At 45.1% G+C, this 26,136-nt stretch overlaps 11 non-coding genes across 11 annotated transcripts; 5 read left to right on the plus strand and 6 right to left on the minus strand.

The window, feature by feature from the left end:
- Positions 1-1,636: 1,636 nt before the first annotated feature.
- Positions 1,637-1,710, minus strand: TRNAT-AGU (transfer RNA threonine (anticodon AGU)). The gene has a single exon. It is a non-coding gene; the product is annotated as a tRNA-Thr (tRNA).
- Positions 1,711-5,097: 3,387 nt separating this feature from the next.
- On the minus strand, positions 5,098-5,179 carry TRNAS-AGA (transfer RNA serine (anticodon AGA)). Its single transcript has one exon. It is a non-coding gene; the product is annotated as a tRNA-Ser (tRNA).
- A 291-nt stretch (positions 5,180-5,470) lies between these two features.
- TRNAS-UGA (transfer RNA serine (anticodon UGA)) lies at positions 5,471-5,552 on the plus strand. Its single transcript has one exon. It is a non-coding gene; the product is annotated as a tRNA-Ser (tRNA).
- Positions 5,553-7,723: 2,171 nt separating this feature from the next.
- TRNAL-AAG (transfer RNA leucine (anticodon AAG)) lies at positions 7,724-7,805 on the plus strand. The gene has a single exon. It is a non-coding gene; the product is annotated as a tRNA-Leu (tRNA).
- Positions 7,806-8,123: 318 nt separating this feature from the next.
- On the minus strand, positions 8,124-8,197 carry TRNAT-AGU (transfer RNA threonine (anticodon AGU)). Its single transcript has one exon. It is a non-coding gene; the product is annotated as a tRNA-Thr (tRNA).
- Positions 8,198-12,299: 4,102 nt separating this feature from the next.
- Positions 12,300-12,381, minus strand: TRNAS-AGA (transfer RNA serine (anticodon AGA)). Its single transcript has one exon. It is a non-coding gene; the product is annotated as a tRNA-Ser (tRNA).
- A 316-nt stretch (positions 12,382-12,697) lies between these two features.
- Positions 12,698-12,779, plus strand: TRNAS-UGA (transfer RNA serine (anticodon UGA)). Its single transcript has one exon. It is a non-coding gene; the product is annotated as a tRNA-Ser (tRNA).
- Positions 12,780-20,717: 7,938 nt separating this feature from the next.
- Positions 20,718-20,799, plus strand: TRNAL-AAG (transfer RNA leucine (anticodon AAG)). The gene has a single exon. It is a non-coding gene; the product is annotated as a tRNA-Leu (tRNA).
- Positions 20,800-21,153: 354 nt separating this feature from the next.
- On the minus strand, positions 21,154-21,227 carry TRNAT-AGU (transfer RNA threonine (anticodon AGU)). Its single transcript has one exon. It is a non-coding gene; the product is annotated as a tRNA-Thr (tRNA).
- Positions 21,228-21,714: 487 nt separating this feature from the next.
- Positions 21,715-21,788, minus strand: TRNAT-AGU (transfer RNA threonine (anticodon AGU)). Its single transcript has one exon. It is a non-coding gene; the product is annotated as a tRNA-Thr (tRNA).
- Positions 21,789-25,360: 3,572 nt separating this feature from the next.
- On the plus strand, positions 25,361-25,442 carry TRNAS-AGA (transfer RNA serine (anticodon AGA)). The gene has a single exon. It is a non-coding gene; the product is annotated as a tRNA-Ser (tRNA).
- The last annotated feature ends 694 nt before the right edge of the window (positions 25,443-26,136 follow it).

The raw sequence follows: 26,136 nt of genomic DNA on the forward strand, positions 1-26,136 counted from the left end.
CCTGCACACAGTATTATACCCAATAGTGGCCCCTGCACACAGTATTATGTCCCTTAGTGGCCCCTGCACACAGCATTATGCCCCATAGTGGCCCCTGCACACACTATTATGCCCTATAGTTACCCCTGCACACAGTATTATGCCCCATAGTGGCCCCTGCACACAGTATTATGCCCCATAGTGGCCCCTGCACACAGTATTATGTCCCTTAGTGGCCCCTACAGGACTAAATACTGTCACATCACCGCTGACCGCTATACTAGGACAAATTGTGGATAAAAAATCTGGTCCTGTGCATTACAATTTAGTAACTCCATGTGCCTCATATTAATAGCAGTTAACCCCATCATCTCCCTCACATTAACCCCTGTGTGCCTCACCATAAGAGTTACTGATATGTGAGAGACATGGAGGTAATAATAGAGTATCTTCATTACTATTACCCCCATATGTCTCACATATCAGTAACTCTTATGGTGAGGCACACAGGGGGTTAATGTGAGGGACATGATGGGGTTAACTGCTATTAATATGAGGCACATGGAGTTACTAAAACACAAGTAATCCCCCCAAATGCCTGACATTAATAAGTAACCCCAGTACGTACCTGTGTAGCTTTAGTTTCATTTTCCTGGAGCAGCTTCTTCCTCTTCTTCTATTGCAGGAGCTCGGCAGGGATAAGCCCCGCCTCCTCCTCTCATTGGTGGGCAGAGGACAGCAGAGAAAGGGAGGGGAGAGAGAGGGGGAACGTCCTGAAGCGCTGACAGGAGCCAGACCTGCATGCAGCTCCTGTGTCTCAGCCGTTGCTGCAGCTTCGGGGCCCCCTGTTGGTGGAAAGTATTCCACCAACAGGGGGCCCCGATCATTATACTCGGGGGTCCGAAAAGACCTCCGAGAATAATGATAGCAGCGGTAGCAGCTGTCACCGGGCCCCTGATGTCCCGGGCCCTGTGGCAGCTGCTACCGCTGCTATGGTGGTAGTTACGCCACTGGTGAAGGGTGTAATGATTTGATTGTTTTCCATAATGAAGTTGACATAGTGTGGCCCAATTATGTTTTCATGAAAATAATGGTAGAAAAATACAATTTTTCAGTACTATGAATAGATCCTAATTGAATATACTGCATGCATTGGTTCCACCAAATGGTGGTGGGTGTCCGCTCTCTGGAGCCAATACCAAGGAAGACAACCCATTGTGGTAGTACAGAAACTAATGTAACTTTCATACTATTGGTGTTCTGGAGGGGTTAGAAAGTGTCCTATGGAAGGTAGGGAGGACGAGCGGTCTAAGGCGCTGGATTAAGGCTCCAGTCTCTTCTGGGGCATGGGCTTTTGATATTTACATTACTCAACCACCTCAGAATTTATTGACTAATCTATTTATAGAGACCCTAAAGGGAACATGACCTAAGACACTCAACCATCCACTTTCCAACTATACAGAGACCCTTTCACTAGAAGTTCTTTGAGTTCTTCAGCTGGTTGAAGAGAAATATGGCTCTCTATCCTTAATAAAGTTCTTAGTAGTATACACGAGCTTTGTTTTCATTGCAAAATTTTCCTAAAAATCCATAAATAAATTGTCAAGTAAAAATCTGACTGAGATAACATATTAATTAGGGAAAAAATAGTGCAAGGCACTGCTGAGATTCGAACTCAGGATCTCCTGTTTACTAGACAGGCGCTTTAACCAACTAAGCCACAGCGCCAACTGGCTGATTAGATTTTTCCTACTTTTGACACTGCTGTAACTGTTTCACCATTTTTTCAGACTTGGGTCACCATTGGAAAAATTATTTTTTCTCTAAGTACCCCTACCAAATCATTTACAAAATGACAAAAAACATCAATTTTAAAGCCCATTTACACAAATTTTCGAGTGACCTTTTCTGTGTTACAGGTCCTTCTACAGTAACACAGCCTGTACACATATAGTAACCATTTGTTAGGAATTTTCAAATTTTTTTTGCAATTGTCCACCCATGAATTATAGAAAACTAGCTATAACCCACGACTTTGTCCACTGTCCCCTCACCCTTGCACGAACCACCTGCAGTGCTGCCCATGGCCCCTCCACGGTCCTTTCCTTGCGGCTGGCGTGGGCCCCTCCCACAGCATGATGGGCCGGGACCCCAGGGCCCCCTTGCTGCACCTCTGGCACTCCGTTTTCCCCCCATCCGTGTGCCCGGCTCTCCCCTTAGCCCCCACCCGCGTCCCTGGCCCCCTCCTCCCCTTTAGAGATTACAGTCACCTCCTACATGTACCCCCTCCCCCCCTTTCCACATGTGCAATCTGGCCCCCTCCCCCCTACTTACCTTCTGCCCTTTGTTACCAAAACCGCAACCCCCGGCCCCCTCTGTAACCCGTAGCACCAGCAACCCCCACTCCCCTCCCTTCCTTTAAGAATCCCACCAATCCCTGTTCCCACAGCATTCACCATTTACATGCTGGGGAGGTGTGTGTCTTGGGGCCGCAGCTTCAGCAAGCATGTGCGGTCCTTCCCGTGGCGTCTGTGTTCCCGGCCGCACAGTTCGCTGGTAGGTGCGGCTGGGCTTGTTGGTGCTGGATGCACTGCTGCATTCTACGCCGGCCTGAGGCAATGTGTGGCCGGCCGGCATGTCAGCGGCGTTCGGAGCGATGCGGGCAGCCGCCATGTTCAGTGTTGGGTTCCCACGCGCTAGCCACGCCCACAATTCGGTGGCAACCTATGGGCCGCTGTGCTGGCTCCCTATCCCGCCCACACACCGGCATGCACCAATAGCAGCTGTGTGTGAATCTCTGCGGTGACGTCATGCCCGGGCCGACAGCGGAGCAGGAGACAACTTTGGAGGGTCGCGGTGGCGTTTTGGGGTGAGTGAGACACTTTTAAAGTAGCCTATTACCCCTTCCTGGCCAATATGTAGGTGTGTGCGAAATTGTGAGGAGATCCATTCAGCCGTTCGGGTGTGATTGAGGAACAAACATTCAAACTTTTCACAATAAATAAATAAATATTAATATTAAATATTAAAATATTAAATAAATAAATTAAATAAATATTAAATTAAATTAATTATTATCATTAATTAATTAATAGGAGGATAATAATAAAAGGTCCAATGGATAATAGACACTCATAATCCTCTTGTCCTCTCATCTAGACTCCCTTGATTGGTCCAATGTTCTTTCCCAAGTGTCTTCCGGTCTCTTCCAGCCAACTTTTCTTTGTTGGTGCCCCCAGGACACTGCCGATGCCCAATCATAGGCTTAAGGGCCTCATATCATAGAAGAGGCCGGAAAAGAACCTGGAAATCACAAGAGAACCCAGAAGGAATGAGGAAAGGTGAGTCTTTTTTATTTTTCCATTCCTCCTTTAGTCCTCCAATTATTATGCTCAGACTAAAAAGTATAATAACAGTACGACTGGTTCGCAACAAACAAGTTCAGTCCAAAGCAAAACTCACGAATTTTCGGAAATCAAATTTCACCAGGTTAGCCTGTCTCTACTTACTGCAATTCAGGAACACCTCTGGTTTAGGGGCTTCCTCAGACATGGTAGATTGCGTATAATAGTGCAGACCCAATAGCATAATAATAGGAGGCTTAAGGAAAGTACCAAAATAAAGCAAAACACTGATACTCACCCTTCCGGGGCTCTGATACGGCGGCTGGGCCTCTCTTGTGCCTTCTGAATGGTATCACCGGTATTGTGTTCTGAGGTCCAGTGACATGATGCGTGTATCAAAATTTCATGATGTTGATGGACCCCACGTCACTGCTGAGGCCCAATCATTTGCTCCAACAGTCCCCTGGGGCCAGTGAAATCATCCAGGAGGTCGGAACATGGTTTGAGAGAGGAGAGGACACATATCGGAGCCCAGAAACAGGAGGAAAAGTGAGTATCACTGTTTGGGGTTTTCCACACTTTCCCACAGCCTCCGCTTATTATACACTAGGGCCATGATGTCGAATCTATGGCATGGGTGCAAGAGGTGGCACTCAGAGTCCTCTATTTGAGCACCCATCCGTGGAACAGATTATACTGTGTGGGGGCCACCGTGGAGCAAATTGTGCTGTGTGGGGACCACTGTGCAGCAGATTATACTGTGTGGGGAAGACTGTGCAGCAGATTATACTGTGTGGGAGCCACTGTGCAGCAGATTATACTGTGTGGGGAAGACTGTGCAGCAGATTATACTGTGTGGGAGCCACTGTGCAGCAGATTATACTGTGTGGGGAAGACTGTGCAGCAGATTATACTGTGTGGGAGCCACTGTGCAGCAGATTATACTGTGTGGGGAAGACTGTGCAGCAGATTATACTGTGTGGAAGGCCATTATGGAGCAGATTGTACTGTGTGGGGATCACTGTGAAGTAGATTATACTGTGTGGGGAAGACTGTGCAGCAGATTATACTGTGTGGGGACCACTGTGCAGCAGATTATACTGTGTGGGGACCACTGTGCAGCAGATTATACTGTGTGGGGAACACTGTGCAGCAGATTATACTGTGTGTAGGCCACTGTGCAGCAGATTATACTGTGTGGGGATCACTGTGAAGTAGATTGGACTGTGTGAGGGTCACAGTGGAGCAGAAAGCTCTATAAAGCCCCAACGGTATGACCATATTTTGCGGGTCCGTAAATGTCTGCAATTGTGGATCTGCACCTAATTAAGGTTAAATTCCCGTGTTGGCACTTTGTGATAAATTAGTGGGTTGTGGGTTGTAGTTTGGGCATTTGGTCTCTAAAAGGTTCGCCATCACTGCACTAGGGTGTGAGGACAAGACAGAGTATAATAATTGCGAAAAACAGCCATGAATATGCATAAAACTGTCCTTTTTCAAGGCTTTGTTGCATCTTTCTGGGACACGTTTTCACAAATCCTTTATAGATTTGTCTCTATTGAGGGATTAGTGCAATGGACAATTTTTTGATCGTTTGTCGAAACAGACTGTCAGAAAAACAGATATTGGAATAGCCCCATTGCAACCAATGTGCTCCAAAAATGGCCATTGCACGGCTGAAACTTTGGCCAAAAAACACAAGCTTACAAATTTTACTGTATATATTCATGATATTAACCTCAATGGGCAAAGCAAATTTCTAAAAAGAAAACGTAGTCGGCAGGATTTGAACCTGCGCGGGGAGACCCCAATGGATTTCTAGTCCATCGCCTTAACCACTCGGCCACGACTACAGATGACAGTGAGTAGTGCACTGCACTTGGCTGAGGTCCGTATGTTCTCCACTTTTTGTGCAAATTTTTCTTGTAGGCTAAAAGTATCAGGTTCAGGAGACCTTATCTAATGTGGACAGCTTATCTCTTCATGTCACCAGTGGGAGAATTTGAATCTGTGAAGGCTTCACTTTAAGGCTGAGTTCACACTAGATTATAGAGATTTTGTTGGGACTCAAGAACAAATTGCTCTGCCAAGAATGGAAGACCTAACCTGGAGCAATTGTCTAACAAAAGCAAAGGGCAGTATGAGCTGTGATGGCCGAGTGGTTAAGGCGTTGGACTTGAAATCCAATGGGGTCTCCCCACGCAGGTTCAAATCCTGCTCACAGCGTGGTGTGCATTTTTTTTCTAATTAATCTTATTTTGGACGTTTTTCATTCCATATGTAGATGATCCACTTGTTAGATTTTTCACAGCTTAAATATTGAAAATAATAAATTCTAAAGAACTTTCAAGACTTTACCAGTCTTTCCCATTTTCCAGGTGAAGACATTTCCATTTGCTCATGTTCCTCGAGACCTCATTCTTCAGACCACATCCTGTTCCTTCAAGGTATCCTCAGGTGTAAACTGTGACATCCATCATGGGTGGATCAACCAGTGAGAAGGAAACTGGAAAAACAGGTCCAAGTCAGGTTGGGAGAAGTTTCCATGAATATGGTAAGTGGAGGCTTTAGTAGATTGTCTCCAAACAACCTTCCAAGGATCCAGAATGTGAAGGGTGAGATGGTTTTCCATTCCATTGTTAACCATTTAATTTATGCTTATGGGCCCCCTAAGGTTCCTGGGCCCGGATGCAATTGCACCCTCTGCACCCCCTCTGGTTGGTTATCCTTGTGCTCATTATAATAGCTGGAAATAGCAAGAGGGGGGTTAGTTTAGCTGTTATTATACATGACAGCTGTGATCATGTGTGCTGTAACTCATTGCTGAAAAGAAATTTAGCATTTTGTTATATTTTCACTCCACTTTCCAAAAGCCATAACTTTTTAAAAATTATTTTTCCAAATTTATTGTGGAATAAATTGTACTTGATAATGGCACCATTTCATATTTTATACAATGAACTGCAAAGTGGGAAAAACAAAAATTCACAACGAGGTGGAACTGAAAATTCATTGAGAAGGTCTTAAGGGAGAGGGGTCTCAACCCATTTGTAAGGGATCTTTTTAATGGGACAAAATGTAGTTTTTATGAAAAAAAATTGAAGATATTTTGGTGACTAAAAAACTGCAATTTGCACATTTTGATATTTTTTTTCCCATTACCCAGTTCCTCTTATGGCCTAAATAATTTTAGATTTTTTTTTATAGTTTGGTCATTTTGGATGTCTAATTTCTTTATGTTAAATTTTTCGTAATTTTATATAGTCTTTTTTTTTTTTTTTAAACTGTGTCCATTCATTCATACAATATACTGCAATGCTAATGTATTGCAGTGTATTGTAAATCAATTCTATTACATGCTGTCTATGGAAGTGTTTTAAAGGGATTCTACCATTAAACTACCTTTTTTTCTAATGAACACGTCGGAATAGCCTTAAGAAAGGCTATTGGTCTCCTACCTTTAGACGTGGTCTCCGCCGTTCCGTAGAAATACCGGTTTTAACCGGTATGCAAATGAGCTCTCCGCAGCAATGAGGGCGGGCCCCAGCACTGAAACACTGATGAGCGCGTCCCCATTGCTGCCCAGAGCTCTTTCCTGCGCCACCTCCTTCTTCTGCAGCAACTCCGCCTCTTCTGGCTTCTCTTGCTCTTGTAGTTCTATAGAGGAGCATAGAGAGGCCACCCCAAAATGGCTGCCGGCTCCTGTATTGAACTGCAAGAGCGGCTACCCAAAAATGGATGCCGGACATTTTTGGGTAGCCGCTCTTGCAGTTCAATACAGGAGCCGGCCGGCGGACATTTTGGGGTGGCCTCTCTATGCTCCTGTATAGAACTACAAGAGAAAGAAAAGCCAGAAGAGGCAGAGTTGCTGCAGAAAAAGGAGGCGGCGCAGGAAAGAGCTCTGGGCAGCAATGGGGATGCGCTCACCGGCCTTTCAGCGCTGGGGCCCGCCCTCATTGCTGCGGAGAGCTCATTTGCATACCGGTTAAAACCGGTATTTCTACAGAACGGCGCGGCGGAGACCACGTCTAAAGGTAGGAGACCAATAGCCTTTTGTTAAGGCTATTCCGACGTGTTCATTAGAAAAAAAAGTAGTTTAATGGTAGAATCCCTTTAAGGACAAGCCTGGGAGACTTAAATAGGCTCCTGTCTGTCATGATAACTGACTGAATGGGCCAATCTGGTGATATGTGTTGCTTAGGTCGCAATTGAGGCAAGTAAAAAGGGTTAACAGCAGTGATCAGCACAGGCTTTGTGTCTATTAGCGATGGGTGCCCGCTCAATAATAGAGCCAATACCAAGGAAGGTTTTTCCAAAACAACCCATAGAGTGTGGTATGGAAAATAAACTTTAATACTGTTGGTGTTCTGGAGGGTCTACAAATGTCTCCAACAGAAGGTAGCGTGGCCGAGCGGTCTAAGGCGCTGGATTAAGGCTCCAGTCTCTTCGGGGGCGTGGGTTCGAATCCCACCGCTGCCAAACTTTTGATATTTACGTTCTGTCTACTCAATGACGTCAGAATTTATTGACTAATCTATTCATAGAGACCCTAAAAACTATGCTATAGGGAACATGTCAGGGTGACCGGGATACTCACTTTCCAAACCAACAACACAAAGACCAGAGTGATTCCTTTAACCAGCCGAGAAACGTCAAAGAACTTCTACTTGAAGAGAAATATGGCTCCCTATCTCATCTCTACGCTTTATCCTAAACGAGACTCTTTGTAGTACCCATGAGCGTTGTTTGAATTCCCAAATTCATGCCGTGGTGAAAGGACTATATTAAAAAAAGACAAGGCACTGCTGAGATTCGAACTCAGGATCTCCTGTTTACTAGACAGGCGCTTTAACCAACTAAGCCACAGCGCCACATGGATACTCCAGGGACTCCAAGTTTCACAACCTTTTCAGACTTGGAGCACTCTTGGAAAAATAAAATTTCTTTTAAGGATGATTTAAGCAAAAGACAAAAATATCACTTTTGAAGTAATTTTTAGGACAGTTTTTGAATTCACAACTGAAACATGCACCCCCCCCATTACTTCCATGGAAGTTTCATACATACATAGATAAAACTCCACTCTACAGCTCTAGACCCAGACCAATCCCCATACAGAAATGCGAATTACAGAGCAGCCCAAAGGCCATATCCACACTGCAGACAAGTATGGCTGGAGCTTTGCAGTGTGGGTCAATTATTATTCAACCCCTAGGTTTAATATTTTGTGGAATAACCCTTGTTTGCAATTACAGCTAATAATCGTCTTTTATAAGACTTGATCAGGCCGGCACAGGTCTCTGGAGTAATCTTGGCCCACTCCTCCATGCAGATCTTCTCCAAGTTATCTAGGTTCTTTGGGTGTCTCATGTGGACTTTAATCTTGAGCTCCTTCCACAAGTTTTCAATTGGGTTAAGGTCAGGAGACTGACTAGGCCACTGCAACACCTTGATTTTTTCCCTCTTGAACCAGGCCTTGGTTTTCTTGGCTGTGTTCTTTGGGTCGTTGTCTTGTTGGAATATGAAATGACGACCCATCTTAAGGTCCTTGATGGAGGAGCGGAGGTTCTTGGCCAAAATCTCCAGGTAGGCCGTGCTATCCATCTTCCCATGGATGCGGACCAGATGGCCAGGCCCCTTGGCTGAGAAGCAGCCCCACAGCATGATGCTGCTCATCAGACCAGAGAACCTTGAACCAGTCTGTCTCAGAGTCCTCCAAGTGATCATGAGCAAACTGTAGACGAGCCTTGACATGACGCTTTGAAAGTAAAGGTACCTTACGGGCTCGTCTGGAATGGAGACCATTGTGGTGGAGTACGTTACTTATGGTATTGACTGAAACCAATGTCCCCATTGCCATGAGATCTTCCCGGAGCTCCTTCCTTGTTGTCCTTGGGTTAGCCTTGACTCTTCGGACAAGCCTGGCCTCAGCACGGGAGGAAACTTTCAAAGGCTGTCCAGGCCGTGGAAGGCTAACAGTAGTTCCATAAGCCTGCCACTTCCGGATGATGCTCCCAACAGTGGAGACAGGTAGGCCCAACTCCTTGGAAAGGGTTTTGTACCCCTTGCCAGCCTTGTGACCCTCCACCATCTTGTCTCTGATGGCCTTGGAATGCTCCTTTGTCTTTCCCATGTTGACCATGTGTGAGTGCTGTTCACAAGTTTGGGGAGGGTCTTAAATAGTCAGAAAAGGCTGGAAAAAGAGATAATTAATCCAAACATGTGAGGCTCATTGTTCTTTGTGCCTGAACTACTTCTTAATACTTTAGGGGAACCAAACAGAATTCTGGTGGTTTGAGGGGTTGAATAATAAATGACCCTCTGAATAAACTTTTCACAATTTAAAAAAAAATTAAACAAAGAAATAACATTCTTTTTTGCTGCAGAGCATTTCACACTTCCAGGCTGATCTACAGTCCAAATGTCACAAGGCCAAGTTAATTCAGAATGTATAAACCTGCTAAATCTGCAGGGGGTTGAATACTACTTGTAGGCACTGAAAGGCCTGTACACAAATTACCACGTAACCTTATCTGTGTTACAGATCCTTCTACAGTAACACAGCCTGCACACATAGTAACAAAACCATTTGTTGGGAAATTTCAAAATTTTATTGAAAATTGCAGCAAACAAGTCCAGTCCAAAACAAAACTTTCAGGTGAACATCACAAATGTTTGGAAAAACAATCTCTTGAGGTTAGCTTGTCTCTACTCCCTACAATTCAGGAACACCTCTGGTTTAGTTGATTCCTCAGGCACAGTAGTCTCAAGCAAGGCTGCAAAAATAAACCGCTAACCCTACCAACAGGATCTCAGGTCTACACTTATGGCCATAAAAAGGGCAGCCCACATACTTGCAACCCGGGCATAGTACTTGCAAAGTGCTGATGATGCTTGCATCAGAGTCTCATGACCTTGATGCACTCCACATGTAGGCTGAGGCCTAATCAAAGGCTCCATCAGTCCCCTGAGGCCAGTAAAATCACCCAGGAGATCAGAACATGGGACAGGGCCCATATCAGAGCCTTGGAGACATGAGGAAAGACAAGCATCAGTGTTTAAAAAACAAAAGAGACACCGAGCACACTATATAGTGTAGAATGTCTGATAAATTTTGGTGGAAATAACCAGAAGATTTAAAAGGACCAAATGGCCTCTCACCTGATGAGGTTGTGACAATCGCTCACAACTACGTTTGGGGTTTACCGTCATGTGGAGGAGGCAGCACGTCTGATGGACACCGGCCAAGGCCAGGGAAGATAGAGTTTTCAATGAAATGGAAAGACGGCGCTCTCAGGTCACAACAGTGCATCATTGTCTTTTTGAATAAAATCCTGTTGTGACCTGAGAGCGCCGTCTTTCCATTTCATTGAGAGCATCAGTGTTTGGGTTTGTTCCTACGTTCCCACAGCCTCCACTTATTATACACTGTGGTCTGAAGAGATCCCTGAATATAATAATAGCACTTTGATTTAGACCAAAAAAGTTTGGTCTGCATGGAAACTTGAGAGCAAGCCTTGCAAATATATTTATGAAATGAATCTCACAAGGTTCACCCATCATTAGTCCCCTATGACAATACAGCCAACTTCTAATGACATCACTGCACTGGGACTTTCATGTTTGTACGGAGCCCTGACATCACTGTCAGGAGTTACCTCTTCAGTTGCTATTTCTGTATGGTTGCTTGCCATGCTGGAGAAGCTTCTGTGCTCAGAAGTCCTGTGCTTTAGCCAATTAGCAACTTTGGAGGCCTTTATAAGACCACTCCTTTCTGACACAGGTGTAGACTAATTGTTTACTGCTCCTGGTTTGGCTTCTGGTTACTTGTTGTATTCACTGTTTCATACCGACCCCTTGGCTTGTTCTTGTATTTCCTTCTGCATTCTGATTGTGCAAATACCTGTTTGGACTTGTAACCCTTGGCTTGTTTCCCAGATTTTGAGTTTGTCTTCTAATTTGGTCTCCACATCCTCCCCATCATACTTATCTGTTCCTGTATGACTTCTCTTGCCTCCACTCCACTGAGTAAGTTTTAGTGGACTTTGTTTTGGTTTCTGCAGGAATGAGTTTATTATTTGGTGACAATTCAGACTCCTGGATTCAGCGCAAGTCCAACCCACCTTGTGGTGGGCTCTGTGAAGGTGACAGGGGGTCTATCTTGGCATGCAGAAGTGGGCTAGTTTTAAGTAGCTGGCTCTTCTGGGATATGTTTAAACAAATATTTTATAAATTTGAGTCTATTGAGGTATTTGGGAGAATGGACAACTATAGGACATGTTCTAATTTTTTGGTGGTTTGTCAGAATGGACCATAAAAAAAACCAGACATGGGAATAGCTCCATTGGAACCAATGTGTGCTAAAAACGACTGTTTCATGGATGTTTGTGGCACTCATGTAAATTAAGCTTAATCAGGTTGTAAGGAGGCCAGAAACATAGGATCAAATACTGACATTACTGGTGACAATGGGAGGGATTACAAGCGCCAAAATACTATTAGACAGCCACTTCCCATTCTGTGGGCCATGGCTCCCTATTATTCTAAATACAAGTAGGTAAGATTTCTAGATGGTTCCAGTCAAACTCTTACATGTAGTGCACCATGCTGACTAGTAGCCAATTGGTAATGCCCATAGGCCTCCCAGAACCTTCTGGGAAGGGGAGACATTGTTGGCTTTCCAATGGGCATATTTATTGGACTGAATCCAGCTCAACTGAACTTAGATGACCCTGATTCTGTTCCTCTGAGCTGTGTCTGGGCCAGTAATTGCAGTTGATACATGAGTCGAGTTTTTTGGGCCCCAAAAAGTACATTTTTTTCCCCAATGTCTCGACTCTACGTACTTCAAAAATGACAAATACGGGGTATTGGTTAAAATGTTGGCCAGAAAAAACAAACTTACAAACTTTATGATGTTGAGTATTCATGATATTAACCTCAATGGGCAAAATGAATTTCTTAAAAAGGAAACGTAGTCGGCAGGATTCGACCCTGCGCGGGGAGACCCCAATGGATTTCTAGTCCATCGCCTTAACCACTCGGCCACGACTACAGATGAACATCCACTGCATTTCACACAGCTCAGGTTTGTATTTTCTCCGTTTTTTTGTACACATTTTCATTGTAGACCAAAATGAGCAGGTTCTGGAGACCTTATCTAATGTGGATAGCTTATTTCTTTATGTCACAAGCAGCTGGCCGGGGTGAAATGTGAGATCTGTGAAGGCTTCACTTTAAGGCTGGGGCCACCCTGGAAAATTCTGGAATAAGCTCCTAGAGCCCTACTTCACCACCTTCAGTACTTAAAATCTTGACCTATTTTAGCACTGGCCCCCTAAAAAGTGTAACAAAATCAGCAAGTGCTGTGAGCTGTGATGGCCGAGTGGTTAAGGCGTTGGACTTGAAATCCAATGGGGTCTCCCCGCGTAGGTTCAAATCCTGCTCACAGCGTGGTGTACATTTTTGTTTTCTTTGACGTTTTTCTTCTTCTACCACAATCTATAGGTAGATTATCCAGATGTTAGATTTTCACGGCTTAAATATTGAAAATAATAAATTTTAAACAACTGTCTTTCCCATCTTCCAGGAGAAAAACATTTCCATTTGATCATGTTCCTCGAGACCTTATTCTTCAGACTACATCCTGTTCCTTCAAGGTATCCTCAGGTGTAAACTGTGACATCCATCATGGGTGGGTCAACCATTGTAAAAGGAAACTGGAAAAACAAGTTCAAGTCAGGTTGGGAGAGGTTTCCATGAACATGATAAGTGGCAGCTTTACTAGATTATCTCCAAACAAGGATCCATGACATCCAACTGGAGCTCCACCATTTGTAATAGCAAATTTCTTCACCTTTCTATTAAGGTTTTTGCCTATACCAACTAAGGTGATCTTTTGCAAAAACAAAAAACAAAAAATGTTAATTTTTCTTTCTAGATGTCCTCCTCTCCCTCTGTTGGTGGCGCTTCGTTTAGGAGAAAGGATTCCTCTAAAAATACATCTCGCCTGCAGGAAATGTGACATCTCTCGTTCTGATGGCTATGATTCTAATCACTGTCGCCAGTGTCATCTTCTGGTGGTGATGTGGAAGAGTCTGTCAAGCCCATCTTCCCTGTAGAGAAAATTCAAAAGTTGCTCAAGTCCATCCAGTCAGGCGACCATGATGTTGATGCTATTGAAGCCTCTGGGTCCACCTCTTGGGGGTCAAGGATCTTCGAAGTGGATAATAGCTTGGAAAAAGTTATGATGGTTGAATGAAAAGACTCTAAGAAAGCCTTCTTCCTTTCAAGGCGTTTCTTCAAGACACTTTATCCGATTGTGGAGAAACAGTTCAGCAACTTGGGTCTACCTCCTAAGGTGGATATGGCAGTGGCCAAATTGTCCCAGAGCTTGTTAGTCCCTTCAAAAGATGGGTCTAATCTCCAAGACCTTTTGGATTGTCGGGCAAAATGTTCACTCAGAAGAGCCTATTCTGCTGCTTTGTCCAATGTTCTGTAGGAGTGGCTACCAAGTCAGTGTCTTCAAAACTTCTAGTGGATCTTCTCCAGCTTGAAAGGGGCATTGACTCTGGGGTCTGGAGAGACATTTTATTAACCTCTATGAAATCTATCTCTCTGGCTGCTGACTACATTTCTGAAGCCTCCGTTCAGTGGGTTAATTCCCCATCTTTGTGAAGCTGGTAGGACATAAGGGGATGGTTGATTATGATGTTAATCTGTTTTCCTTTAGTCCTAACAGCAGCACAAGTCTCCTTCCCTATTTTTGCTGTTCTTTATAAATGACCTGGGGGGAAGTCTCTTTTCACCTCCTTATAGGGCTAAGAAGTTAATTTGTTTAATTAAATTAAATATTTTATCTCCCCTACCAGCCCACGGGGGCAGAAATACCTCATCTTTGTGCCGCTGTAAGGACTAAGGGAAAACTGATTTTATAACAATTTGTAGTCATTTTAATTTCCTTGTTATCATATAGATTTAAAAGAAATCCTAAATATCTTGCCACTAAGCCAAAAATAGTTTGTGACCTCCTGACTTCTGAAGATGGACCAATACCGTAAACACAATGGACCAAGCAGACGTTACTGGAGAGGTTTCTAGGCATCCTCTGTGAGCTCTGAAGAGAACATTAGGCTGAGTTTACACGGGGTTTTTTGGTCCGGAATTTGACGTGAAGGCCGCCTCAGATTCCAGACCAAAAAATGGCTAGCTGCGGCTGAATGCCGATGCGGTGCACCAGCTTCTAGTTGCAGCATTCTGCTCCGGATTACATGGTTACATAGTAGATGAGGTTGGATGAAGACATCAGTCCATCAAGTCCAACCTATAACCCTACAATCCCTACAGTGTTGATCCAGGGGAAGGCAAAAAACCCCATGAGGCTCATGCCAAGTGCCCTATTTCAGGGGAAAACAATTCCTTCCCGACTTCAAATCTGGCAGTCAGTATAAAACCCTGAATCTACGTGTCCTTACAATCTAGAGTCCATAACCTGTTATATTTTTCTATTCAAGAAAGGCATCCAGGCCCTCTTTAAACTTGTTTAATGAATCCACCATCACCACTTCCCAGGGCAGAGACTTCCAGAGTCTTGCTGTTCTTACTGTGAAGAATTGTAACATCTCTGCCTGTTCGGGTCACTGCACCACCCTCTGCTCGCATGCTGCGGCGCAGGAGGCGGGTGCAGTTTGGTTCTTGGATTAAAGTTTTTGGTCGCACTGTGTGAACGCGGCTCTAGTTCTGTGATTGCATTTGCACCACACCCGTCTTCTGCCTATGTTGCCTCTGTCCATTAAGTGGTTAATCTGGCCTTGCCCTGTGATTGACAGCTGCCTTTCTGTGAACTCCATGGGCGGGTTCTTCCTCCCTATTTAGCCTTGGTTCCCATTCACACCAGTGCTTGTTATTGCCGTGCGCATACCTGCTCTTACTGTCCCTGTTTTGCTTATACTATTATACTTGACCTTTGGCTTTCCTCATTGACTATTCTTTTGGACTCTGATTGGCACTGCATCGCTCTCTTGTTACCGAACCCTGGCTACCTGACCTCCCTTTGTTGTTGTTCGTCTTGTCTGCGTTTTGTGTTTCACATATTCAGGGAGGGACTGTCCTCGTGGTTGTCGCCTATTACCTAGAATAGGGTCTGGCAATAGGAAGGGAAAGCGGGGGGGCTTCAGCTTAGGGCTCACTGTCTCTTGTGCCCCTCCCAGGGTTTAACAGTTCTGGGAATTGCTGTCTTAGCAATTCCCTTACATAATAGCAAGCCCAAAACCTACTTCCATTGCTTCTCTCCTGATAAGCATGGATCCTATTCAGTGCCTTGCAGCCAAGTTGGAGGGATTGACAGGCCTGGTAGCTGAGCTAGCTAAACAGGTTCAGACCCTAACTGAGGCTGCTGCATCATCCCCAGCTGTTTTTTATAAGGTCAAGATGTTACTCCCGGACCGTTTCTCAGGGGACCGTGAAAAATTTGAGACGTTCAGGGAGTCTTGTCGCTTGTATTATCGGATTAATTCACATGTGACTCAGGCCCAAATGGTGGGAGTGGTTATATCTCTGCTACAGGGGGACCCACAAGCTTGGGCCCTTAAACTCCCTCCTGATGCTGATGAGTGGGTTGATGTGGAAAAATTTTTTAAGTCCCTGGGCTCTATCTATGCTGAGCCAGACCACATTGCGCTTGCGGAATCTCAACTCCTCACCATGCGGCAGGGAAAACGCTCTGCAGAGGAGTATTGCGCAGAGTTCCGTAAGTACAGTGTAACTGCAGGTTGGTGTGAGTCCGCTCTTAAGACTCACTTTAAGCAAGGTTTGTGTGATCGCGTTAAGGAGCTCTGGTTTGGTCACCCAGATCCCCCAACTCTTGAGAAGGCCATGACTTTGGCGGTCCGTATTGACCGTAAGATCCGGGAAAATTTGAAAGAGAGAGTAGGACTTGTTTCTTCCAAATTTTCTGTCTCTTCCTCTCTCTCTCCTGAAAAACTTACCTGTCCTCCCATCACTTCTGGAGAGGAACCCATGCAATTGGGAGCTGTGGACGCCAAGACACAACGAGAGCATCGTTTCAGGAATAACCTGTGCCTGTACTGTGGTTCCTCTGGTCATGTCATCCGAGACTGCTCGATCAGACCCCTGTCACCTGCGAATAAACTTCAGTGCCTGAGTGGTAATCAGAAGAACCACTCAGGCAACCAGGTATTTGGTGGAAATAACTATAAGATGATGTTATCTGTGTCTCTGTCCTCTGGGGACAGATCTGTTTCTGGCAAGGCCCTAGTTGACTCTGGGTCTGCAGCAAATTTTATTAAATATTCAGTTGTTGAATCTTTGGGCATTGAGCTTTTGCCACTTGATACACCTATGTCTGTTACTGGAGCGGATTCTACTCCACTGGCCAGGGGTAAAGTCAGTTTTAAAACCCCCTTGATCTCTTTGCAAGTGGGTTCTTCACATTCAGAGGTCATAGGCCTTTTTGTTATGGAGAATCTCTCTGCTGATGTTATTTTGGGGTTCCCCTGGCTGAAGCTCCATAACCCTATTTTTGATTGGGGTAAAAAGGAGTTGGTAAAGTGGGGAGATCAGTGCTCATCCCATTGTATTGCATTGCATTCCTTAGACTGTGTCAGTAAGGAAAAGGTCTCAGCAACTAAAAGTTGGGAACGCCCCTCCAGTCTTAAAACCCAACAGTATCAAAAGGTCAGGTAAATAAACATTTGCCTGATCCGCAAGTGTCTGTTGTTCAAACAGATGGTAAATACAAGGCAGAGAAAATTCAGAATCCCTCCAGAACTGGTTTGTCTGGTGAGGGTCCGGTGGCCCCTCATAAAAGGGGGATACTGTAACATCTCTGCCTGTTCGGGTCACTGCACCACCCTCTGCTCGCATGCTGCGGTGCAGGAGGCGGGTGCAGTTTGGTTCTTGGATTAAAGTTTTTGGTCGCACTGTGTGAACGCGGCTCTAGTTCTGTGATTGCATTTGCACCACACCCGTCTTCTGCCTATGTTGCCTCTGTCCATTAAGTGGTTAATCTGGCCTTGCCCTGTGATTGACAGCTGCCTTTCTGTGAACTCCATGGGCGGGTTCTTCCTCCCTATTTAGCCTTGGTTCCCATTCACACCAGTGCTTGTTATTGCCGTGTGCATACCTGCTCTTACTGTCCCTGTTTTGCTTATACTATTATACTTGACCTTTGGCTTTCCTCATTGACTATTCTCTTGACTCCGATTTGGCACTGCATCGCTCTCCTGTTACCGAACCCTGGCTAGCTGACCTCCCTTTGTTGTTGTTCGTCTTGTCTGCGTTTTGTGTTTCACATATTCAGGGAGGGACTGTCCTCATGGTTGTCGCCTATTACCTAGGATAGGGCCTGGAAATAGGAAGGGAAAGCGGGGGGCTTCAGCTTAGGGCTCACTGTCTCTTGTGCCCCTCCCAGGGTTTAACAGTTCTGGGAATTGCTGTCTTAGCAATTCCCTTACAAGAATCCCCTTCTATGTTTCTGGTGAAACCTTCTCTCCACCAGACGTAGAGGATGTCCTCTTGTCACCGTCACTGGCCTAGGTGTAGAGGATGTCCCCTTGTCACTGTCACTGGTCTAGGGGTAGAGGGTGTCCCCTTGTCACTGTCACTGGTCTAGGGGTAGAGGGTGTCCTCTTGTCACTATCACTGGTCTAGGTGTAGAGGACGTCCCCTTGTCACTGTCACTGGTCTAGGTGTAGAGGATGTCCCCTTGTCACTGTCACTGGTCTAGGTGTAGAGGGTGTCCTCTTATCACTGTCACTGGCCTAAGTGTAGAGGATGTCCCCTTGTCACTGGGCTAGGTGTAGAGGACGTCCTCTTGTCACTGTCACTGGCCTAGGTGTAGAGGATGTCCCCTTGTCACTGGTCTAGGTGTAGAGGATGTCCTCTTGTCACTATCACTGGTCTAGGTGTATAGGGTGTCCCCTTGTCACTGGTCTAGGTGTAGAGGATGTCCCCTTGTCACTGTCACTGGTCTAGGTGTAGAGGGTGTCCTCTTGTCACTATCACTGGTCTAGGTGTAGAGGATGTCCTCTTGTCACTGTCACCGGTCTAGGTGTAGAGGACGTCCCCTTGTCACTGTCACTGGCCTAGGTGTAGAGGATGTCCCCTTGTCACTGTCACTGGTCTAGGGGTAGAGGGTGTCCTCTTGTCACTGTCACTGGCCTAGGTGTAGAAAACGTCCCCTTGTCACTGTCACCGGTCTAGGTGTAGAGGACGTCCCCTTGTCACTGTCACTGGTCTAGGTGTAGAGGATGTCCCCTTGTCACTGTCACTGGTCTAGGGGTAGAGGGTGTCCTCTTGTCACTATCACTGGTCTAGGTGTAGAGGACGTCCCCTTGTCACTGTCACTGGTCTAGGTGTAGAGGGTGTCCTCTTATCACTGTCACTGGCCTAGGTGTAGAGGACGTCCCCTTGTCACTGTCACTGGCCTAGGTGTAGAGGATGTCCCCTTGTCACTGTCACTGGTCTAGGTGTAGAGGGTGTCCTCTTGTCACTGTCACTGGCCTAGGTGTAGAAGACGTCCCCTTGTCACTGTCACCGGTCTAGGTGTAGAGGACGTCCCCTTGTCACTGTCACTGGTCTAGGTGTAGAGGATGTCCCCTTGTCACTGTCACCGGCCTAGGTGTAGAGGACGTCCTCTTGTCACTGTCACTGGTCTAGGTGCAGAGGGTGTCCTCTTGTCACTGTCACTGGCCTAGGTGTAGAGGATGTCCCCTTGTCACTGTCACTGGTCTAGGTGTAGAGGACGTCCCCTTGTCACTGGGCTAGGTGTAGAGGACGTCCTCTTGTCACTAGTCTAGGTGTAGAGGGTGTCCTCTTGTCACTGTCTCTGGTCTAGGTGTAGAGGATGTCCCCTTGTCACTGGGCTAGGTGTAGAGGATGTCCCCTTGTCACTGTCACTGGCCTAGGAGTAAAAATATCCTTAGAAAGTTCTTTGTGTTGTCCCTTCATGTATTTGTACATTGTTATTAGATCTCCCCGTAGATATCTTTTCTCTAAACTGAATAACTTCTCCCGAGCTGCACCACTTCTCTGGAATGCTCTACCCCGGACAATAAGATTAACTCCCAACTTCTACAGTTTCAAATGCAAACTAAAGACGCATCTTTTCAGACAGGCCTATCACAATTCCTAATGCACAAAATTGTCTGAACACTGTATAAGCAATGCCGCCCCTGCTACCTCTTGTGTCACCCCCTCTACCTCATAGATTGTAAGCTCTTTTGAGCGGGGCCCTCAGTCCCATTGTGTGAAATGACGTTCTTTGTTATGTATGTCTGTATCTGAACCCTATAAATTGTACAGCGCTGCAGAATATGTTGGCGCTATATAAATAAAATGTATTATTATTATTATTATTATATCGGGGCCCAAAATTGCGCACAATATTCTAAGTGTGTCCGTACCAGTGATTTGTATAGAGGCATAACTATGTCCTTGTCATGACAATCTAGACCTCTTTTGATGCATCCCATAATTTTATTTGCCTTGGCAGCAGCTGCCTGACACTGATCACTAAAGGTAAGCTTGCAGTCCACCAAAATCCCTAAGTATTTTTCATTGGCAGTCTTACCCAGTAATTTACTATTAAGTACACAGTCATACATTTTATTACGTCGAAAAGAAATCGCCTACAGAAAAAAGAAAGTGTCTGCATATCATTTGGTTTAGTGGCTAGAGAGAAAAACTGCAGGATTTTTAAAAAAAATATAGATATAGAAAAAATTTTTCCAATTTTATTTTATTTTTTTACAAAATATGATTAAAATAAAACTTTACTAAAATAAATAGGCCTTTTTCTGGCGACGCATTTCCATTAAGACGCAACGATTTCCAGATTTTTTTTTCAATCCTCTTTTCTAAAAGCCATAACTTTTTTTTCTTAATATTGTTCCAATTTTACTGTGGAATAAATTGTACTTCATAATGGTTTCATTTTATATTCTGCACAAAGAATTGTGAATCTGGAAAAAAAATTCATAATGGAGTGGAATTGGAGAAAAATGCAATTGTGCAATTTTCTTTGAGATTTTGTTGTTATGGCGTTAACCATACGGTAAAAAGGATACGTTGCCTAAATTCTGTAGGTTGGTTCCATTGATGCTATAACACATTTTATACTTTTTATTATGTTTTTTTGCCTTTCCAAAAATTCTATCACCATATTCTGACAATATTGTGACTTTTTTCTTAATATTTCCATTTGTGGTGCTTTGTAAGGGCTCTCTTTTTTTGGTGGGTTTCTGCTCTACAATACAGCTGATACCAAGGAAGTCTTCTCAAAGAAGACAACCCATAGTGTTTGATATAGAAACTAAACTAACTTTCATACTGTTTGTGTGTTCTGGATGGGCCACCTTTTGTATTATGAGAGGTAGCGTGGCCGAGCGGTCTAAGGCGCTGGATTAAGGCTCCAGTCTCTTCGGGGGCGTGGGTTCGAATCCCACCGCTGCCAAATTTTTTTGATATTTACATTCTGTCTATTCAATGATTTCAGAACGTATTGACTAATCTATTCATAGAGAGCCTAAAAATGATGTTAAAGGGAACATGTTAGGATGACCTGGGTCACTCTCTTTTTACAACCCAACAACGCGGAGAGCAGTGGGACCCTTCATCCAGCTGAGAAAGCTCAAAGAACTTCTACTTGAAGAGAAATATGGCTCCCGATCTCATCTCTATCCTAAATGAAGCTCTTAGTTGTATCCATGAACATTGTTTGTATTACCAAATTCTCACTAGAAGTCTATGAATAAATTGACAACTAAAAAGTTACATAAAATATTTATGCCCTGTAATGAAAAAGACAAGGCACTGCTGAGATTCGAACTCAGGATCTCCTGTTTACTAGACAGGCGCTTTAACCAACTAAGCCACAGCGCCACATGCATGTCCTTTTCCCCCCACTTTGGACACTCCTGTGACTCCATGTTTTACATCCTTTTGATGCCCCTGCACTGATTTTAAGTGAAGCCAGAGATGTAGACCCTGGCTTCATTGCACATGTGCTGGAGGATTGGCGCATGCGCAGCCAAGGTGTACTACTTTGGCTTGATTGATGAACTTTACTGGTGAGGAGAGTGTGGCCAATACAAGACTATAAAGCTTTCTTTCTTTTTCTTAATGCAGCAGCAGATTGCTTTATAATAGTGTAGACCCAATAGTAAAATAATAGGGGGCCCAGGAGGGGTACTGGTATAAAACAAAACAATGGCAATTGCCTTTCCATGGCTCTGATACAGTGGTCTCATTATGGTCATGTCAAAGTGCCATAACGTTGATGGACTCCAGTAGTCCCCTGGGGCCAGTAAAATCATGAAGGACAGAACAAACTGACACACAGTATTTCTGCCCCGTAATGGAAAAGACTAGGCACTGCTGAGATTCGAACTCAGGATCTCCTGTTTACTAGACAGGCGCTTTAACCAACTAAGCCACAGCGCCACATTGGTGACCATTTTTTACTCTGTACACACCTGTGACTTCAGGTTACATAACCTTTTCAGACCTGGGGCACCCTTGAAAAAAATGTAGTTTCTTCTGAGTACCCTGATAAAATCACTTACCAAAAGACAAAAAACATCACTTTTGAAGTCATTTTTAGCAAAGTTTTTAAATTTAAACATTAAACATACGCCCCCTCATTACTGCCATGGAAGCTTCATACATTCACAGATAAAACTCCACAGTAAACCAGCCAGTAGTTGCTTTCACTTCCCGATCCCCACTCCACCTCGCAGCCTCCTCTTCTTCCCTCTTCAGCTTTTAATGGGCCCTGTGTGCTGCATATCATGTCGCAATGAAGTAATGTGCGGCGCACGGGGTCACCTGGAGGCTGAAGAGGAAGACTGCCTTGAGCAGGGATAGGTCATTTAATAGGGACCATTACTGGACCTTCACTGCTGTTTGGGTCTGCGATCCAGTTGTTAAAAATACAACCAGAATGAAGAACTGGGGAGAAGTGGCTCACCAACCTGATCTAAATACTGGTAGAGCAGGAAGCCACAGGCTCTACCACTCATGACTTGTAGGCTACATGCCACATTGAACCTGTGGGCTACAAGCTGAGTGCCATTACTTATTTATCTTCTCTCTGGCTCCTCCCTCTTCTTCCTACTTCAGGCGCACATGATGTCATAACAGGGCGCCCAGAGTAAGAAGGAATGGGACCATGGAGAGGGAGACTAATGACGGTTCCACTGTATGGCCCATACAGAGGGCACTTCAATGCTGCTCTTATACAATGGCCTCTTCAATGGCCCTGTATACTGTATGAGGACTTGTAAAGGGACTATTATGTTATCTGATGGCAGTGAAGGGGCTAATGTCCTGTGGGGGGCATTGGCGGAGAGTATTAAAAAGGTTGCTGGGCTTAATATTTTTATAATCTATCCTCAAGATAGGCCATAAATTCCTGATCAGTAGGGGGCCAACACACAGCCGTGGACCGATCAGTTGTACAGAGCCTTTTCCTGCACCGTCCTGTAAAAAACTGGGCCAGAAATAGCACACTCCCTCCACTGTATAGCAGCACCTTCACTGCATCTCAGCACTTACTGAAGTCAGTTGGAGCTGAGCTGCAGTGAAGGTGCCCGGCCACTATACAGTGGATGGAGCATTCTGCTTATCTGTGTTACTGGCAGGCTCAGACTTGACGACTGGGATATTGGTGAATCCCCAGGTGGGCCCAGTACCTTTTGGGGCACTACCAGACAACCATTGTTGTAATGAAGGTGTCATCTGTTATACAGTGGAATGAAGCTTTCTGCTTCCAGACCCATACAATAACTACCGACCTGTAGCACTGACATCCCACCTGATGAAGGTCCTAGAGAGACTGGTCCTGACACACCTACGCCCCCTAGTGAGCTCCGCTCTGGACCCCCTCCAGTTTGCCTACCGGCCGGGCATTGGGGTAGATGACGCCATCATCCACTTTCTTCACAGAGCTCTCTCTCACCTGGAGAAACCCGGGAACACTGTGAGAATAATGTTCTTTGATTTCTCCAGTGCGTTTAACACCATTCAGCCAGGGCTACTGAGGGAGAAGCTGAACCTTGGTGGAGTGGACCATCACCTGTCCAACTGGATCCTAGACTACCTGAAAAACAGTCCTCTGTATGTGAGAGCCCAGGACTGTGTGTCTGACACTGTGATCTGTAGTACGGGGGCACCACAAGGTCCAGTTCTTGCCCCATTTCTCTTCACACTGTACACTGCTGACTTTAGGCACAACATCTCCAGCTGTTACTTACAGAAGTACTCCGATGACTCTGCTATAGTCGGCCTTATCACTGATGGCGACGATAGGGAATACAGAGACTTATACTGGGACTTTGTGGACTGGTGCCAGCAGAACCAGCTCAGGGTTAATGCTGGGAAGACCAAGGAGATGGTGGTGGACTTTGGGAAACGGAGGAGTGCTCCAACCCTGGTGGCGATCCAAGGAACATGTATTGAGATAGTCAGGACCTATAAGTATCTGGGTGTGCTCCTCAATAATAAACTAGACTGGGCTGATCACCTGGAGGCGCTGCACAAAAAGGGCCACAGCAGACTCTACCTGCTCAGGAGGCTGAGGGCCTTCGGAGTCCAGGGGACACTTCTTAGGGCCTTCTTCAACTCTGCGGTTGCCTCAGCCATCTTTTTTCGGTGTAGCCTGCTGGGGGAGCAATATATCAACCAGGGACAGAAATAGACTTGACAGGCTGATCAGGAGGGCCAGCTATGTCCTGGGGAGCACCTTGGACCCAGTACAGGTGGTGGGTGACAGAAGGATACTGTCCGTGGTGACCTCCATGCGGGAGAACAAATCCCACCCCATGTATGAGACCTTGATGGCACTTGGCAGCACTGTAAGTGACCGTCTGCTTCACCCCAAGTGTGAGAAGGAGCTATCGCAAGTCCTTCCTTCCAACCGCAACCAGGCTGTATAATCTACATCAGACCAAGCGAAGATCACTCCGCACAGAGAACTAATGATTATGAATGTCCTCCTTCTTTCTTCTCTGTTCCTTAGCTGCTATGGACTCCTAGTATATCTTTCTCAGCATATGTGTGTCTACTACTTCTGTAATATTTACTGTGTATTATCATGTATCTGTATTACTATGCAGCTGAAACATACTGAAATTTCCCCACTGTGGGACTATTAAAGGATTATCTTATCTTATATTATGTACAGGACAGGTGACGGAAGTGGCTTCATACAGCTGATGGGGCTGGGTGTCTGCCCCCTACCTTTTAGATATAGAATTCACCACAGTTGGTTTTATTATAGTTACAATCTGTAATGGAAGCAACAAGCCAAAATCATAGTCGGCAAGAATCGAATCTGCGCGGGGAGAGTCCAATGGTCTATGCAGAGGATAGGCCATAAAAAAGTTTAAGCCTGGATAACCCCTTTAATTTTCCCGCTAATGCCCCACCCACTTGTCCTCCCTCACAGGATATTAGCCCTCATCAATGCCCTCATACAATATGATGGCCCCATCATTAGTCCCCATACATTATGGGGGACCAGTGAAGAGGCCATTGTACGGAGGGACCATTGAAATGGCCATAAAAAAATTAGTCCCAGACTATCTATTTAAAGAGGTTGTCCATAAATTGGAGTGACCCCTATGGAGGCCGGAAGGTGTAAAAACATTTTTAAAAAGTTTTCTCACCGGAAGAGGCTGGAAGATGCCCATAAAAAACTCTGGACATCACAAGAGAGCCCAGGAGGAGTGAGGGAAGGTGAGTGTTTTTACACATTTCCCCTGGTCCTGAGATTATTATATTCAGAGTACAGGCTCACCTACAAAAGCAAACCAGTAATATAACAGGGGAGTGTTAAGGGTGCAGTACTTGCAAAGGAAATACAGTCATAACTCATGTAGAAAAATAACCCTGACGAGTTCTTCAACGTTACGCCATGCCTAAGAAGAAACTTTCACAGATGTTGTTTGACATACAAGTTGTGACGACTAAAGAAAAATGGCAGCAAAACAGCTTCACAAAACTCATGGATTTCAGTAGTCGTGGCCGAGTGGTTAAGGCGATGGACTAGAAATCCATTGGGGTCTCCCCGCGCAGGTTCGAATCCTGCCGACTACGATTCCTTTTCATAAATTCGCTTTGTCCATTAAGGTTAACATCATGAATAAACTTAATAAAGTCAGGAAGGCCCCATTCACATCAGTGCTTGGGGACACCCCGAACGGAAACCTATACGTATTAAAAAGCGGTTACCTACAGAAACCACACGGAGCCCATAGACCAGTGGTCGGAAACCTATAGCTTGTGAGCCAGATGTGGCTTTTGTGATGGCTGCTTCTAGGCTCAGCGGACAAATCTACCCCTCATCCACACAGTACTGAGGGGTAAGGAAAGTCGAAAGTGTGGCAAACCCCAAACACTGATACTCGCTTTTCTTCTTGTCTCCGGGGCTGTGATGTGTGTCCTGTCCTCTCTCACACCATGTTCCGACCTCCTGGATGATTTCACTGGCCTCAGGGGCTTGTATGGGACATTATACTGTCTGGAGGCCACTTTGGGACAATATAGTGTGTAAATGGGGTGTTATACTGTGTGAGGGCCAGGAAAGGGGGTGCTATGCTGGTGGGGGGGCATTTCAAAAGTTTGCTTGGGGGCCCAGTCTGATAGTTATGCCACTGACTGGAGCTGTGGAACTTAGTTATACTGACCCCCTTAAAATCATCGAACACGCTTTGCCTGTAAACTGTGCTAAAAACCGCATCAAAGTCACCATTTTTTAAAATCTTTCGGTAAAATTGATTTGGTAGAGGTG

Source organism: Leptodactylus fuscus, chromosome 5 (assembly GCF_031893055.1).
Source record: "Leptodactylus fuscus isolate aLepFus1 chromosome 5, aLepFus1.hap2, whole genome shotgun sequence".
NCBI lineage: Eukaryota > Metazoa > Chordata > Amphibia > Anura > Leptodactylidae > Leptodactylus > Leptodactylus fuscus.